Source organism: Equus przewalskii, chromosome 22 (genome assembly GCF_037783145.1).
Source record: "Equus przewalskii isolate Varuska chromosome 22, EquPr2, whole genome shotgun sequence".
Taxonomy (NCBI): domain Eukaryota; kingdom Metazoa; phylum Chordata; class Mammalia; order Perissodactyla; family Equidae; genus Equus; species Equus przewalskii.
The window spans coordinates 13,595,849-13,614,029 of record NC_091852.1 but is presented as its reverse complement, the minus strand read 5'-3'; positions in this window follow the sequence as shown (position 1 = coordinate 13,614,029).

The window sequence follows — 18,181 nt, the reverse complement described above, 5'->3', positions numbered from 1 at the left end:
TGGCTGGGCAGCTGGAAAAGCTGGAGGTCCCACCACGTGGCCTCTCATCAGGCTCCCACTTGTTGACATGGAGGCAGAAAGGCTCCTGGCAGTAAGAAACGACGAGTCCTAATGAACAGAAGCTTTTCAAACCTCTGCTTTCATCATGTTTGTGAATGTCCCGTTGGCCAAAGCAAGTCACATGGCCAAGCCCAGATTCAAGGAGTGGAGAAATATACCCCACCACTTGACAGGAGGAGTGGCAAAGTTACATTGCATAGGGTCATGCATACAGGAATGAGAGAAATATGGGGCTATTTTTTGCAATCTACTATATGCTGTAAGTGGATAAAAGTTTCTACTTCCCTACATTCTTGACAACACTTAGTGTTATGTGTCTTTAATTTTTTGCTGATCTGGGAAGGATAAAGCGACATCTCATCATTGTTTCCATTTTAATTTGCATTTCTCTAATTATTAGTACATGTACTAATATGTACATATTAGTTGTACATATAATTATTGGCATATAGTATATACACATTATTGGCATAGCACTCACGTTTTAAAATAATATACACACACAGGCACAGAAAAAAGATTAGAAGAACAGATATTGGAATGGTTCAATTTGGGTAGTGGAATTACAGGTTATTTTTACTTTTTCTTATCTGTATTTTTTTTTTCAGAAAGATTAGCCCTGAGTTAACTGCTACCAATCTTCCTCTTTTCGCTGAGGATGACTGGCCCTGAGCTAACATCCATGCCCATCTTCTTCTACTTTATATGTGGGATGCCTGCCACAGCATCGCTTGACAAGCGGTGCCATGTCCTCACCCGGGATCCAGGCCGGCGAACCCCAGGCCACTAAACTGGAATGTGCGAACTTAACCGCTGCACCACTGGGCCCTCTCCATTATTTGTATTTTCTAAAATGAATATCTATTACTATGGGAGAGAGGTTAGGAAAGTAAATATACATGTTAAAATATTCTGGTAAAGTCTCCTACTGGGCTAACAGCAACTGGGTGTACTGCAATTCAGTTTGGAGATTAACCAGCTGGAGTCAGCCTCAAACTCTGCAAATTAAGGACTCAGTACTCCACGAGACTGCCCTTGCTTCAGATGCCAGCCCCAAGTAGGGTTCCCAGGAAACCTAGCAGGATTCTACCTGGGCTTCTGACCTACTGTCTACAGATTTGGGAGTTCCCAGGACCCACTCAGCTTTGACAATTCATTAGATTGACTCATAGAATTCAAGAAAGTGCTATACTTATGATTATAGTTTTATTATAGAGGATACACAGGGGATGAGGTCTGGGAGAGAACAGAGAGCTTCCTTGATCTCTCCTTGTAGAATCAAGGCATATCACCCTCTCCACACAGCAAGGTGTTCACCAACCAGGAAGCTCCAATGACCTTCTGTGTCTCAGAATTTTTAGTGGGGTTTCATTATGGAGGCATGACTGGTTTAATCATTAGCCACATAATTGAACTCAATCTGTAGCCCCTCTTGCCACCCTGGAGGTCAGGAGGTTGGGCTGATGTCAAAGTCTCAACCCTCTCATCAAGTGTTGGTCTTTCTTTCTTTTTTTTTTTTTTACTTGAAGTATAGTTGGCTTACAATATTATATTGTTTCAGGTGTACAACATAGAGATTCAACATTTATATACATTACAGTAAGTCTAGTTACCGTCTGTCACCAAAGTTATTACAATATTATTGACTATAGTCTTTATGCCGTATATTACATCCCTGTGATTTATATATTTCATAACTGGAAGCTTGTACCTCTTAATCCCTTTCACCTATTTCCCCCATCCTACCTCCCTCCCTCTGGTGACCACCAGTTTGTTTTCTGTATCTATGAGTCTGTTTCTGTTTTATTTTATTTATTTATTTATTTTGTTTCTCTTTTATTATGTTTGTTCATTTGTTTTGGTTTTTAGACTCCACACATAAGTGAAGTCATATGGTATTTGTCTTTCTCTCTCTGACTTTTTTCACTTAGCATAATATCCTCTAGGTCCATCCATGTTGTTGCAAATGGCAAGATTTCATTCTCTATTATGGCTGAGCAATATTCCATTATACATATTCCACATCTTCTTTATCCATGCATCTATCAGTGGGCACTTAGTTTGCTTCCATATCTTAGCTATTGTAAATAGTGCTGCAATGAACATAGGGATGCATATATCTTTTTCAATTAATGTTTTCATTTTCCTTGGATAAAGAAAGCATTCCACTTTGGAATTGCTGGATCATATGGTAGTTCTATTTTTAATTTTTTGAGGACCCCATACTGTTTTCCATAGGGGCTGCACCAATTTACATTCCCACCAACAGTGCACGAGGGTTCTCTTCTCCACATCCTCACCAGAACTTGTTATTTCTTGTCTTTTTGATAAAAAACATTCTGACAGGTGTGAGGTGATACCCTATTGTGATTTTGATTTGCATTTCTCTAACGATTAGTGATGTTGAGCATCTTGTCATGTGTCTGTTGGCCATCTGTATATCTTCTTTGGAAAAATGTCTATTCAAGTCCTCTGCCCTTTTTTTAATCAGATTGTTTTTTTGATACTGCATTGTATGAGTTCTTTACATATTTTGGATATTAACCCCTTATCAAGTTCTTTATTATGCAACATAAATATATTACATCAGTTTAAAAAATATGTGGGCGATTAAAATTAAAACTATCTAGTGAAATCACTGGCGATTGAATTTTAAAATGTTTAGCATCTAGTTTAATATTACCGTTCATGTACCAGATGGGTTGCTCTGTGATGGATTTGAAACAACACAGGATTCTGGCCCTTCCATTTTCTAGTGGCAGTGACTCTTTCTTTCTTTTTTTTGTTTTTTTGAGGACTATTAGCCCTCAGCTAACATCTGCTGCCAATCCTCCTCTTTTTGCTGAGGAAGACTGGCCCTGAGCTAACATCCATGCCCATCTTCCTCTACTTTACACATGGGACACCTACCACAGCATGGCTTTTGCCAAGCGGGGCCATATCTGCAGTGGTGAACCCCGGGCTGCCGAGAAGCAGAACGTGTGAACTTAACCGATGCGCCACCAGCCCGGCCTCATGGCTGTGACTCTTAAGTAGGTCTCCATTTTCCAGTCCTTCAGGAAATCTCCTTACATTCTTTCATTGTTGTGAAGTGCCACTGAACTCAGACCTGTGAAAGAAATTTGTAAAATGCAAAGTAATATAAAAATAATCATCTGATTATCCTCGACAACAACTGTGATGTCAGAGATAAGCTGGGCTAGAAGGAGTTGCCTGAGCCATAGGTCAGGGTTCATGTTCATGACTCACTGGTTCCCAGTTCAGCCCTTAGAAAACTACGTTAGCCAGCTCGGGCTGCCACAACAAGGTACTACAGACTAGGTGACTGAAACAACAGAAATTTGTTTCCTCACAGTCTGAAAGCCAGAGGTCCAGGACGGAGGCGCCAGCAGGGCTGGTTTCTGGTAAGACCTCTCTTTCCAGTTTGTGGATGGCTGCCTTCTTGCTGTGTCCTCACACAGCCTCTCCTCTGTGCGTGGACAGAGAAAGAGCTTTGCGGCCTCTTCCTCTTCTTCTGAGGACACTGGTCCTATCAGATTAGGGCCCCAACCTCCTGACATCATTTAACCTTAACTGTCTTTTTAAAGGCACTATCTCCAAATATAGTCACTGTGGGGGTTTGGGCTTCAACATATGGATTTGGGGGGACTCAATTCAGTGCATAATAAAAACTGGAATCATGAGCGGGAGGGAGTTCCTGAGATCAGGGTTTTCACACAGAGGAGGATCTTAAGTTTGTCTATAAATTTAACCCCTATATTGCTGCCTTTAGTAATAAGAATGGCAGTGTTAATCGGTAGTTCCCATACCTTTTAAAAAGACATCTGTAAAACGAATTAAGACAGGCTTCCCCAAAGGGTGCTCTGAGGAACATCCCTTGCACAAGTGATAGAAAGGTTGAGACAGTCCCACCTTTCCCCACTTAGAAAATGTCGCAATGCACAATAGCATATTAAAGATTGAAGAGTTCATTCCTTTACTTAAATAATATTTATTGGGTGTTCACTATTTTCCAGGCACTATGCTATACTGTGAATAAGACAGGGAGTGAGAGCAGGGACCTAACCTAGTGTAGGATGTTAAAGCAATAGGTTGGTTTGGGTTTTTTTTTTCATTATCAATTTTTTCCCAGTTTTATTGAGATATAATCAACATGTAACATTGCTTAAGTCTAGGGTGTACAACATAATGATTTCATGTATGTATATAATGCGAAATGATCGCCACAGTAAGTTTAGATAACATCTATCACCTCACATAGTTATAAGTTTTTTCCTTGTGATGAGAACTTTTAAGATGTACTCTCTTAGGGGCTGGCCCCGTGGCCGAGTGGTTAAGTTCGCGTGCTCCGCTGCAGGCGGTCTGCTGGGTGCGGACATGGCACTGCTCATCAAACCACGCTGAGGCAGCGTCCCACATACCACAACTAGAAGGACCCACAACAAAGAATATACAACTATGTACCGGGGGGCTTTGGGGAGAAAAAGGAAAAAAATAAAATCTTAAAAAAAAAAAAAAGATTTACTGTCTTAGCAACTTTCAAAGGCAATAGGTTGTTGAATGCTGGCTTCCTCAAAATGCCACCAAAATAACCCCTGGAGAAGGCTGGGCTTAGTTCAGTGCTTGTTGAGGTGAGGGATAGACTCTTAGTTTCTCGGAAGGATGAGGGCAAAGGCAGGATATTTATGAGGTTTTGGGGTCTGGATTAAGGTGGCTATTTCAATGCAGAGCTTGATTAGAATTGGGCAAGTTTGTGACATCATAGTTTACGACTGGTGAGCACAGCAAGGAGAGTTTCCAGGCAAGTCTCGAAGAGTAAACAATGTTCGACACTAATCTATTTTCCTGGGAAAGTATATTTACTTTAATGAGAGTAAATTGAGTAGTCTAGTATTCAGATTAATGGATTTTCAGGAAGTTCCTAGAACATACAATAGAATTATTTGCCATTTCATCTTTCTGGGTAAGAAGTTCCTGGAATAGGAAAGTCAGATAAATATAGACAGTAAGCTGTGCATGTGTAGACAGTAAGTTATTTCGATTTCTCAAAAGAAACTTCTTTTAATTTAGTATTCTCCCAACTCATTTGACTATAACTCTTTTTTTCTCATAAAACCTATTAAATTTTCAAAGAACGGACCAGGATAAATGCTAGACTAGGAAGTAATTTCTAGGGGAGTGCTGTGAACCAGTCCTTCTCAAAGAGTGGTCCCCAGACCAGGAGCAATAGCATCTCTGGGGAACGTGTTAGAAATGGGTCCTACCTACTAAATCTGAAACTCTGGGGGTGGGGTCAAGAATCTGTGTGTTTACCCACCCTCCTGGTAACTCTGATGCATGACAAAGTTTGAGAACGGATGCTGAAAGCCTTCTCACAACTCTAACTTCTCTCTCCTCTTTTATTTTTCTGCCCAGTGCAGAACTGAGACATGCGGGTGCCTAGGCAGGCTATACCTGGTGTTCCTTCAAGGAAATAGTCTTTAAATATTTGTCTGCAGGGCTGGGCAGTAGTTAAGTGGTTAAGTATTTAAGTTAAGTAGTTAAGTTAAGTAGCCAAGTCGTTAAGTTCACACACTCAGCTTCGGAGGCCTGGGGTTTCCCAGTTCGGATCCTGAGCGTGAATCTAGCACTGCTCGTCAAGCCATGCTGAGGCGGGGTCCCACACAGCACATCTAGAAGGACCTACAACTATGTACTGGAGGGCTTTGGGGAGAAGAAGAAAAAATATACATATATTTGTCTACATTTACTTAATGGAGTGGGGGGCAAACCAATTTTTTATAAAAGCTGCATGCCCCTTTCTTTATAATATGATTCAAACTCTGATGTTCTTTCCTCTTATTTGAGCTCTTTGAAAACTGTACTCTCCTTGCACCAGGATCAGTGCATTAGTGAGGAATATAAAATTTACTCAAGATTTTAGAGGGGCTCTGGAGGAGAGGGGCTGGATAGCATGGTATCAGGATTTTGCTTTTAAAAGAATAAATTCCTCCCCGCTCCTCCCACCCTGGCCCTGATAACTCCTCTCCCAAACCTGTCTTCTTCACTCGGCAGCTCTAGGGCCAACTTTCTCTTCCTGCTCCTGACACCTCACCTTCTCTCTGACCTTTTTTTCTGACAGCCATTCAGTTCAATGCCCACAAAAATTTTAAAAGTCTTTACCTCCGCTACTAGCTAATACCACTTTCAAGGAAATTGAAGGAATGCTATTGAGGCTGAAGACTTTGCCTTGTGAACAAAAGCCTCACCCGCTCCCAGGCTCCCCCAGCGCTGGGCTGGTGAGGGTGATGTCAATTTGCATGTCTCCATCTTGGCAGATAGGAAACCTGAGTTACAGTGGTATCACGTTTCCAATTTGTTCTGGTCAGATTGCAGGGTCCCTTTTAGACTGATGATCCACCCTGACGGAGCCCCCCTTAGTGTGGCTTGGGTCCTGCACCCCACTGTTCTGCCTCCCTCCTGGTGGTTATAGGGAGCAAAGCCGGACAGGGAGAATGAAGGCCATGCCCACAGGGCATTATTGAGGGACTTCGTGTAGGAAGTGGCACATCTGAAAGAGGCCTGTTGTAGCTACCTAGGAGCAGTGGTCTCAGGTTTCAGACTTCATTACACATTAGAATAATCTGAGGAGCTTTTAAAAATGCCAACACCCAGGCCATATTCCACACCAGTTAAATCAGCATCCTTCGTGCAGACCCCAGGAGCCAGTATTTTTTAAAGTTCCCTAAGTAATTCCAACGTGTGGCAAGTTTGAGAACCACTGGACTAAACAGTGTGCAAAATCACACGCAATGCTGAGACGTTATAACCATTTTGTTCAAAGTACATCAGATAACTACATGAGTTCAATTTGCATCACACCCTACCTCACCGATGGGAAATTTGAGACACAAAGGGAAAATGTGACTCAGTAAGAAAGGCCACAGATGAACTGTTGAAGGGCGTATACATGTTGTCACCTTCTCCCAGACACTGTTCCCCTTAAGGCACACAAGATGGCAACTGCTGTGTTATTCTTTGAGGTTCCTGGGACCAAAAGGAGTTTGGAAAATCTTAATGGGTGAGGCAGTCTGAATGGAATCATCATGTAGTAATTTCTGAATTAAGATTTTATATCTGAGAAGCCTGAAACCTGAAGAGTAAAGTGATCATGATTTTTTTAAAAAATTAATAATAGTTTTGGTTTTAATAATAAAATCTGACTAAAAGCTGTGAGAAATGCTCACATGTGGTCAGAATCAACCTCAAAATAGTTTTAGCTTGTTCTACAGCACTTCACACCGTGTGATTCCGGACATACTTCTGTTCACCAGCTCTGGCTCAAAATAAATGTCAAAAAATTCAGACCAAAGGCACTGTCAGGCCACAGAACCCATATCCTGGGGGTTACAGAATGTTTAAATTACAATGGGTAAAAAATGAAAGAAAAAGAGTTGCTAGGGATACAGATACAGTTTCTATTTTAAAAATTAATGCTTTCAGTTTAATTTCGTATTTTTAATTAACCTTTTTTCTGATTGAGTGCTGAAGTTGTAAATTATTAATCCCATTATTACCAGTCGTTGAATCAGTCTAAAGAGGAGCATAGACTAATTGAACAGACCTGTATTTTGGCTGCTTCTGTGACTTTCCTATTTTGCTTTCCACAGGTGAACAATTTCTGCACTGGGATGGGCAGGACAGAAGACACTTGCTGGAAAGAAGAAGCCATTTCGTTGGGGATTATCAGAGTGGAAGCCTCCTGTCTATATCACTGAAGACCTGTGTCACCTGCAGATTGTATACAATATCCGACAACTAAATGAATGGAACGTCAAAATGCCCCTAAGGACTTTGTCACAGAAGAGTTTCCCCACCAGGCTGTGGTTGAGGACTGAACTTCTTCCAAAGTAGATTTAACTTTTGGAATAAAACGCCATCCCCATCGTGACAGATCTTATGAGTTCCCCACTCAATATCCACTCCCCCTTTTCCTTGCTAACCTAGGATTGCCAGATAAAGCACAGGATGCCCAGTTAAATTTGAGTTTCAAATAAACAGTGGACAATTTTTGGTATAAATGTGTCTCAAATATTACATACTTATACCAAAAAAGAGCATTCACCGTTTGTCCAAAAATCAAATTTAACTAGGTGTCCTGTGTATTTATTTATGAAGCTTGGCACCCCTATGCTAACTAAATGGAAATTCTGTTTGCAGCAGCAATATGCCCATCTGCAGACATTGGATCAGGAGGGATCTAAATCAATCATGGTCATACAGTCCCTCATTTTCCCAGACTTTCTTGCAGCTAAGAGTGTCCATGTGACAAGTTCTGGCCATTGAGACACTAAGGGAAGTCTGTGCGTGTGTGTGGGGCGCGGTTTGAAAAGATTTTTTTTTCTGGCAAAAGAGACATAATGAGCGGTGCTATCTTTGCCCTGTCCCTCCTCCTTACTAGAATGGGGGTGTGACGCTGGGCTGCAGCCCCCCTGGTTGTAAGGGTAAGCAAAGACAGCTGCAGGGACGCTGGTGCTGACCTTACTAAGTCCTCGAGCCGAGGCCGGCAGCTGCTACCCCCAGAAGTCTTGTTTGTAAGAAAGATAAACCGTTAGTTGTATAAACCACATGGGTTTTCTGTGACTTGCAGCTGAAAAAACTCCTCTCAAAAAAGGCAAATGCTTGGGGGCCAGCCCCGTGGCTGAGTGGTTGAGTTTGCACGTTGGGCTTTGGCAGCCCAGGGTTTCATCCGCTCGGATCCTGAGCGCGGACGTGGCACCGCTCATCATGCCATGCTGAGGCAGCGTCCTACATGCCACAACTAGAAGGACCCACAGCTAGAATACACAACTATGTACTGGGGGCCTTTGGGGAGAAAAAGGAAAAATAAAATCTTTAAAAAAAAAAAAAGGTAAATGCCGTTGGAGAGGAAACCTTATTATTCATATCTTGACCTGAAGTCATTTACTGGCATCTTGTCCACTGAGAACTAGCCGAGAGGGAGTTTTGACTGAGTGACCACTGAGAAGTGCCATAGATCCAGAGCAGGAGGCGCTGTGCAGAGAAGGCCGTGGAGGGGATCCTGCCCTGGCAAGAGAGTCTTCATCACAGAGCTGCCACCTCTTAGTGACATCTATCTGCCAGGCTCTTGCTTGATTTGGGTGGAGCTGGGACTCCTGAGGAATTCCCATAGATTCTTGCCTGTGATGAGAGGGATAATGGCCTGTCCCCAAAGATGCCCACATCCGAGTCCCTGGAGACTGTTAATATATTACATTACATGGCCAACGGGAACTCAGGTAGCAGATGGAGTTAAGGTTGCTAATCAGCCAACTTGAAGATTATCCTCCATCATCTGCCTTGGCCCAAAGACATCACAAGGACCTTAAAAGCAGAAGATGGAGGCGGAAGAGGGAGACAGAGAGTCAGAAGGAGACGAGAAGATGGAAGCGGAGGTGAGAGTGATTTGCTGTGAGAAGGACTCGACTGACCACTGCTGGCTTTGAGGATGGAGGAAGGGGCCACAAGCCAAGGAATGTGGGCAGCTCTAGAAGCCGGAAAAGGCAAGGAAATGGATTCTCCCCTGGAGCCTTTAGAGAGGAATGCAGCCCTGCCGATGCCTTGATTTTAGCCCAGTGAGTTCTGCATCAGACTTTTGACCTCCAGAACTGTAAGATAATAAACTTGTATGGTTTTTTTGGGAGGGGGTTCTCTTTTTTTTTAAGGAAGATTAGCCCTGAGGGAACTGCTGCCAATCCTCTTCTTTTTGCTGAGGAAGACTGGCCCTGAGCTAACATTTGTGCCCATCTTTCTCTACTTTATATGTGGGACGCCTACCACAGCATGGTGTGCCAAGTGGTGCCATGTCTGCACCCAGGATCTGAACCAGCGAAGTGGAATGTTCGCACTTAACCACTGCACCACCAGGCCGGGCCCCGTTTTTTTTTTAAAGATTTTATTTTTCCTTCTTCTCTCTAAAGCCCCCCGGTACATAATTGTATATATTTTTAGTTGTGGGTCCTTCTAGTTGTGGCGTGCTGCCTCAGCAGGGCCTGACACGCAGTGCCATGTCCGCACCTAGGATCTGAACCTGCGAAACCCTGGACCACTGAAGCAGAGTGAGCAAACTTAACCACTCGGCCATGGGGCCAGCCCCTAAATTTGTGCTGTTTAAAGTCATTCTGTTTGTGGTGAGTATAATGTGTTCATTCACCCGTTTGTTCCCTTATCATTCGTCAAATATTATTGAGCTCCTACTGTGAGTCAAGCACTTTATAGATGTTGGGCATATACCATGAACAAACCAATTTAAAACAGGGGCTGGGGCCCGGCCCTGTGGTGCAACAGTTAAGTTTGCACATTCCACTTCAGTGGCCCAAGGTTCACTGGTTCAGATCCCAGGTGCAGACATGGCATCGCTTGGTAAGCCATGCTGTGGCAGGTGTCCCACATATAAAAAGTAGAGGAAGATGGGCACAGATGATAGCTCAGGGCCAGTCTTCCTCAGCAAAAAGAGGAGGATTGGCAGCAAATGTTAGCTCAGGGCTAATCTTCCTCACAAAAAGACAAAACAAAACAGAGGCTGGCGTGGTGGCGTAGCTCATGCTCTGCTTCCAAGGCCCGGGGTTCACGGGTTTGGATTCCAGATGTGGACCTAGCACTGCCTATCAAGTCATGCTGTGGCAGGCATCCCACACATAAAATAGAGGAAGATGGGCATAGATATTAGCTCAGGGCCAAGCTTCCTCAAAAAACAAAAACAAAAACAAAAAAATTTAAAACAACCTCTGCAACCAATTGGTCTCCACTGTGTGAGAGAGAGAGGCAAGACAGGGGTGACCTGAAGAGTTTTTGGCCTGAGCAGCTGGATGGATGGAGTTATGAATGACAGAGGGAGAGGAGGAGGAAGAAGAGGCTGTGGGAGGAGATTGGGGCTGCGTATTGGGCATGCTTAAGATGCTGATTGAACCTCCAAGCGGAGATGTCAACTAAGCAGTGAGAAATATGAAACTGGAGTTCAGAGGAGAGGTCCGGACTGGAAACAAAAAATGAGGGAGATGTTAAATATAGCTGTTTTTAGCAGCGTGAGGCTGGATGAGGTCCCCAGGAAGGACTGTAGAGAGAACAGAGAGGAGATCTGAGTTCTGAGTCTGAGCCTTTGCAGGGCGAAGAGGCTGGAAGATAAGGCGGAACCACCAGGCTTAGAAGGACAGCAGAAAAAACAGAGGGTTCAGTGCTCAGTTTGAAAGTGTTTCAAGAAGAAAAGAATGAATATTTGTCTGAAATGCTGCTGAGATGACAAGCAAGATGAGTTCACATAAATGCCTAACAGGTGTAGTAACGTGGAGCTGAATTTGACAAGAGCAGTTTCCCTGGAGACTTTACTTCCACTGGAGTAGACACTTCCTTAGAGAGGGTTTAACAGAATCTGGAGACAGCAGACACAAACAACCAGATCCTTCCTGAAACTCACTTTGCTGTGCTCACGCGAAGGCTCATGCCCCCTGGGAGCCCCTGCGCTGTCTGGAGATCCCAGCCAGCAGCCTGCTGAGTGCAGGGCGCAGGCCTGGCGGCAGCTCCTTCCTACCAGCTCAGTGCCAGGAGATGCTGTGGGGCCGCTTTCTGTACAGCGGGGTCAGAAACTAAGGCAAACGACGGCCACGCCCGTTCATTTCTGTGTGGTCTGTGGCTAATGTCACCCTCCAGGGGCAGAGGTAAGTAGTGTGATGGAGACCGTAAAGCCCACAATGCTTAAAATATTTACCATGTGGCCCTTTTCAGAAAAGGGTTGCCAAACTTTGCTGTAAAATAGACAGAGAGAATGAATTAGGGCAGTGGCTACAGGAGGAAGGGGCTCAAGAAAAAGGTTTTTAAAGAAGGGAGAAGGACCATTTTTGCATGCTGCTAAGACAGACACAATAGAGAGAATAAAAATTCATGTTGCAGAAGAGAGAATTGCTGGGTGATGTTCTTGGCTGAGACAGAAGGGTGGGCGTCAAGGGCCCAGGAGGAAGAGTTGGCCTTGCGAGGAGTAGAGACATATGTCTGTTATTACTATTCTGTGAAAAGATGTGCAACCTCACACATGAGAGAAGTGTGAAAGTTACACCACGTATTTCAGTTTTTACCTATGAAAATTGGCAGAGGTAAGAACTCTGATATTTGCTCTGCTGGCGAGTATGTGGGAAACAGACAGCCACATGTTGTGGGTGAGAGTGGACGTTGGTGCACCTTCCATATGGGAGGCACATCGTGAGGAAGCCTAAGCCTGCACCTTCTCAGGGCATCGTCCGCCCAGGAAACTGACCAGGTGAAACTGACCTTCAATCACCCTTGCAGTGATTACTCAGGAATGAGCTGGGTTATTAGCAGTTCCCTTCGGTGGTCAGGCACACAGCTGGGGTCTCCAGAACATGCAGAGGGTCTGAGAGGGCGCGAACCCTCTTGTGAGTGTAGCAAAGGACATTTTTTGAAGACCTGATAGGATCCTCACCCCAGCACCAGGGTCCAGGGAAGTTTACCCTTCTGGCAGAGATGGTGGCTGAATCTCCAGCTCTGGGAGGTCTTCTTAGAGTTTAAAGTCTTGTATCTTTTACCTTCATTTAAGGAACTTATTTCCTTTGCCTGTGTCTATAGCATCTTTTGCCAATCACCTTTGCCCTTGAAGGAACCTATTACCAAGCCTGATTCATTTTGCCCATCTCATGAAAAGCAAATCACTGAGATAATGAGGTTGCAGCAGAGAAAGGGTTTATTCACAAGGCAGCCAAGCAAGCAGATGGGAGAAATTTCACATCTACTTCCCCAAAAATGGGGATTAGGGATTTTGATGGGCTAAAGGGAGTGGGGCGGCCTGAAGTATGATTGGAGGTAAAGAGAAGAGAGGTAATTGATGATCTGGACAAGCATAGTCAAACTTCATGGCTCTTCATAGGACACATGTTCACAACATGGTGGCATTAGCATGGACTGAGGGTGGAGTTGTCAGCTCCCTGATGTCAAGTCACTTACTGGACATCTGCACAGGCCCAGTTGATGAGTCAGTGGTCTTTTTTTTTTTTTTTTTTTGAGGAAGATTAGCCCTGAGCTAACATTTGCTGCCAATCCTCCTCTTTTTGCTGAGGAAGACTGGCCCTGAGCTAACATCCATGCCCATCTTCCTCTACTTTCTATGTGGGACGCCTGCCACAGCATGGCTTGACAAGCAGTGCCATGTCTGCACCCAGGATCCAAACCAGTGAACCCCAGGCTGCTGAAGAGGAACGTGTGCACTTAACCAATGCGCCACGGGGCCGGCCCCTTCCTCTACTTTTTTATACATGGGATGCCTGCCACAGCATGGCTTGACAAGCGGTGAGTAAGTCCACACCTAGGATCTGAACCGATGAACTGTGGGCCACCAAAGCAGAACGTGTGAACTTAACTGCTGTGCCACTGGGCTGGCCCCTGATTCAGTGGGCTTAACCGACCTGAACAAGGACAAGAAGACTCTCAGCTCCTGAAAGACTTAATCATCCATTACCATGGTAACCTAAGCCTCAACGATGTTATCCGTAGGGTGGGTTTTAGTAAGCGTTATCTAACTACTTTTGCAAACAGACAACTAACAGTACAGTTAAAGCAAGTTGTGCCCGGTTTCAAAACCACACAGAGGCCAATACCAATCAACCTTGGTACATACAAATGTATACACATTTTGACCAAGCGATATCACTTCTGGCAATTTATTCTACACATCTATTTCATACATGTATGAGGATATTCATTGGAACATTGTTTGCAATAGCAAAAGACTGGAAACAACCTAAATGCCCATTAAGGATCTGTTTAAATATCATGGTACATCCCCTCTGCTTTGCACACATTGAAAAAAACAAAGAGGCTTTCTATAAACCAGTGGGGAGTTATTTCCAAAATACGTTAAGTGAAAAACAGCAAGGCAAAGAACAGATGTGCTGGATAGATATTGCTAAATTGCCTCTGTGTGGTTCAGGGTGAAGGTGACTGGTGGAGTTATCATCAGAGGTAGGCAAAGGATACACATTCTTTTAACGTCCAGAACATCTCTGGAAAGATACTAGGGAAAAAAAGACAAACCAACTCCCAAAAAAACTTTCACCAGGGGTTGTCTCTGAAGGAAAAGCGGAGTTGTGGAGGCTATACCCTTTTATATATTTTGAATTCTGTATCTGTGCATGAATGACAATCAAAAAAAGAATACATTGAAAAAATAATACATTTCTTGACAGGAAAAAAATTATGAGAGCCCTTATAAGTTTTTAAGCAGGAGAGAAACATAACGGGATCAAAACTATGTTTTAAGATTAATCAGGTAAGAATTGTTATACATCAAGTTAACTGACAGAGAAGAATTACAATGGAGATTGTCAAATTGTGATGCATTCCATGCTTGAGGTGTTAATGGGTCTAGACTAGAGTGGAAGCAAAAGAAAGGAGCCTGAGACCAGACCACCTGGCAGAAGTTACAGAGACCTGTTCAGCTGAACGTGAGAAAGAAGAATCTACAGCTTAGAGCTGCTGGTGGTGGAATAGAGAGGTAGACATCCCCATCATGGACGGTCTTCCTACAAAAGCTGGACACCCATATCATAACGATGCTGTGAGCATAAAGCAAGTCTTCATCAATGACTGGGTCAGAGCGGGTAGTGTCTGAGATCTCTGCCAACCCTGAAATCTTGCGACTTTATGACAGCCTGAGGGATGTCCTAAATTTGAGGACAGAGGAGGTAGGAATCAGATGAGTGACAAAGTTTAGAGGAAGGCAGGAAATTTGTCAACTTCAAAGAATGAGGGTAGGAAACAAGGATTAAGAAGGAAACAGTGTTGTATGTTGCAGAGAAATTGTCAAATCCATTGGATTTGACAGAAGGATGGAGTTATATGAAGTCTTCACTGAACTGAGTTATTGCAGGCTTTGAGTAGTTTGTTTGTTTTAAAGATTTAATTTTTCCTTTTTCTCCCAAAGCCCCCTGGTACATAGTTGTGTATTTTTAGTTGTGGGTCCTTCTAGTTGTGGCACGTGGGATGCCGCCTCAGCATGGCTTGATGAGCAGAGTCATGTCTGTGCCCAGGATTCAACCTGGTGAAACCCTGGGTGGCTGAAGCAGAGAGCGCAAACTTAACCACTTGGCCACAGGTCCCGCCCCTAAGAGTAGTCTTAATAGTTTGTAGGTGGAAGTTTGAGTGATGAGAAGTAAATGATTAAAGTGGACACCATAGGAAAAGAATTTGAAAATAGAGTGGTTAATAGAAAGGATAGCAAAGACTCCAATTACACAGACATTATGCAGCTTCTAGGTGGTCCCACAGCCGACTGATGCTTTGTTCATTTTCTCAGCCTTTTTTCTCTCTGTGATTAATTTTCTATTACTGTCATAGTTTCTATTGCTGTGTCTTCAAGTACACTAATCTTTTCTTCTTCCCTCTCTAATCTGCTGTTAATCTCAGCTATCTTTTTTTATATCAGATGGTGTATTTTTGATCTCTAGAAGCCCAATTTTAGATCATCCATGTTACTACTTAACATGCTCAATCTTTCTTCTGCCTTCTTGAGCATGTGGAATACAGTTATAACAACTGTTTTAATGTCCTATCATCATTTTAAAAGATCTATTGTTATTGATTGTCCGCCCCCCCTTTATTATGGGTCATATCTTCCAGCTTCTCTGCATGCCTGGGAAATTTTGATTGGATGCCAGACATTGTGAACTTTGCCCTGCTGGGTGCTGGTTATATTTTATTTCTATAAATATTCTTGACCTTTTTTGGGACCCAGGTAAGTGACTTGGAATAGTTGGATCCTTTTGAAGTGTGCTTGTGAGCTTTGCTATTCGGACCAGGGATGGTTTTGCCCACTACTGTGTGCTTCATCTGATGTGTCTCCAATTACAAGGCTGGTGGGAACAGGCACTGTTCTCAGCTCTTCGTGAACTGTGGCATTGTTCCCTCTGCTCCTTCCAGGTGGTACTTTCCCGGCCTCGAGCAGTTTCCTCATAAACACCATTCTCAGCTGAAGATTGAAGAGCTCCCTTTGCAGATGTTTGGAGCTCTCTCCCCATGTTGTTCCCTCCTTTCTAGTATTTTGCCCTGCAGAGTCGAGCTACGTTGGCCTCGCTGGCCTCCCACTCTGGTTCTGTATCTCAGGAAGGCTGCTGAGCTCTGCCTGAGTTGCTCCGAGGGTCAGCCTGGAAACGTTCTCCAGGGCAATCACAGGACTCGCCTCATTTGCTTCCCATTTTTCAGAGATCACTGCCCTGGGCTGCCTGATGTCTAAGTTCTGAAAACCACTATTTCAGAAATAATTTTAACGTATTTTGTATGATTGCTCGTTTGTTTCAGATGGGGAAGTATTAAAACACAAAATTCAACAGAGTAAATTTTAAAGATCTTATTGGCTTTAGTCAACGATTCGTGAATTGGGTAGGATCCAATCCAGCAGATAGAAAGGAGCTCCGAGGAGCTGGACAAAATGAAAGACTTTTATAGGCAGAAAGGAGAGGAAACAGGGAAGTTATACAAGACGGGAGATGGTTATCGCAAAGTCACCTTCCTTTAGGGGATGGCAGGGGTCTATCAGGCAGATTACCTAACTAACGCCGATCAGGCGATTCCTGATTGACTGGTTTCAGCTTCCATTTCTGGGAGAGCCGAAACCATAATTAAGTCTTGGTTTGGTCACGTGGAGCTTAGCATAAGCAACTCTATTTGGGGTCTGTTGTATTGTTTTCAACAAAAGGAAATCTGATCCATGTTACTCTCTCTTGACAGGAAATGGAAATCTATCAAGCTCCTTACTTTAGATAACCCTGGCTGAGTATAGTGGATTTTCCTGTGGTACAAATTAATTATATTACTTCAACATCTAATGTATATAAAAACCAGAGCTGATTTTCATCGTATTTCTCAACTGTTTCACCTTTATACATTGGTTTGGGATACTACCACCAGAGGGCACCTCTGCCACATTTCAACCACCACTAGAAAGTCAGTATTAAACGATTTTGTATCTGGAAAGTTCTAGTTCACTTAGCATGAGAAGTCTAGTGCTCAGCTTAAAATGCTCTGTGAGCCCACCTGACTACTGTCTCCTTTCACACGCGAGCGCACGCTCCCTGGTATCCAGGACACAGTGTTCATTTATTTCTCCTTCACAGCCTCCAAGCCTTTCCCCTTCCTTTGTTGTGCCAGTGCCTCAATATTGTAAACCCCCCGCCCCACCCCCAGCTTCTCCTAGGCATTCTCACCCTCAGATGAGTGCATTTGGTGTCATGGCCACACCAGCCATCCCTCTGCAGGTGGCTTCTACGTAGGAAACATGGAGTCCAGGCATATTTCCAGAGCCCTAGAGGTCCTCTGCTCCTTGAGAACTCGTCATCATTGCAAACTTAGTGTGTCCACATCCCAACAAATGCTCTCTCCTTTCTGTTTATGCCTCCTAGTCTTTTTAAACAGATGTTTTTAAAAAATCAATTTTGTGGAGGTAGAGTTTACATATGAAGGGGTGCAAACTATGCCACCCCAAAATATGCCTTTTGGCATAAGGATTATCCTGAGCTGGTTATTTATTTTTTTTTAAGATTTTTAAATTTTTTTTCTTTTTCTCCCCAAAGCTCCCCGCCCCCCCCCCCCGCCCCCCCCAGTACATAGTTGTATTATATTCTTCGTTGTGGGTCCCTCTAGTTGTGGCATGTGGGACGCTGCCTCAGCATGGTTTGATGAGCAGTGCCATGTCTGCGCCCAGGATTCAAACCAACGAAACACTGGGCCGCCTGCAGCGGAGAGCTTGATCTTAACCACTCGGCCACAGGGCCAGCCCTGAGCTGGTTATTTTTAAGAAACAGCAAACACAGGAGAAACTCTGAAAATGGAGTAGAAGTCACATTTTTGTAAGAGACATTTATATTGATAAGGGAAATCTCCATTCTTAAGGGTGTCTCTCTTTCTGTACGAGAAAGCGGAGGATGACCACCTCTCTAGAAACTTACCAATGGAGAGGGCGTGGATTTAAATCTGCATAACAACCATTCTCTTGTTTACTGTGCTGTGCCTGGTAACCTCCCCTACCTGGCTCCCTCCCATCCCTACCTACATCTTCTTTTGTCTTTAGCTGGAGATGATATTT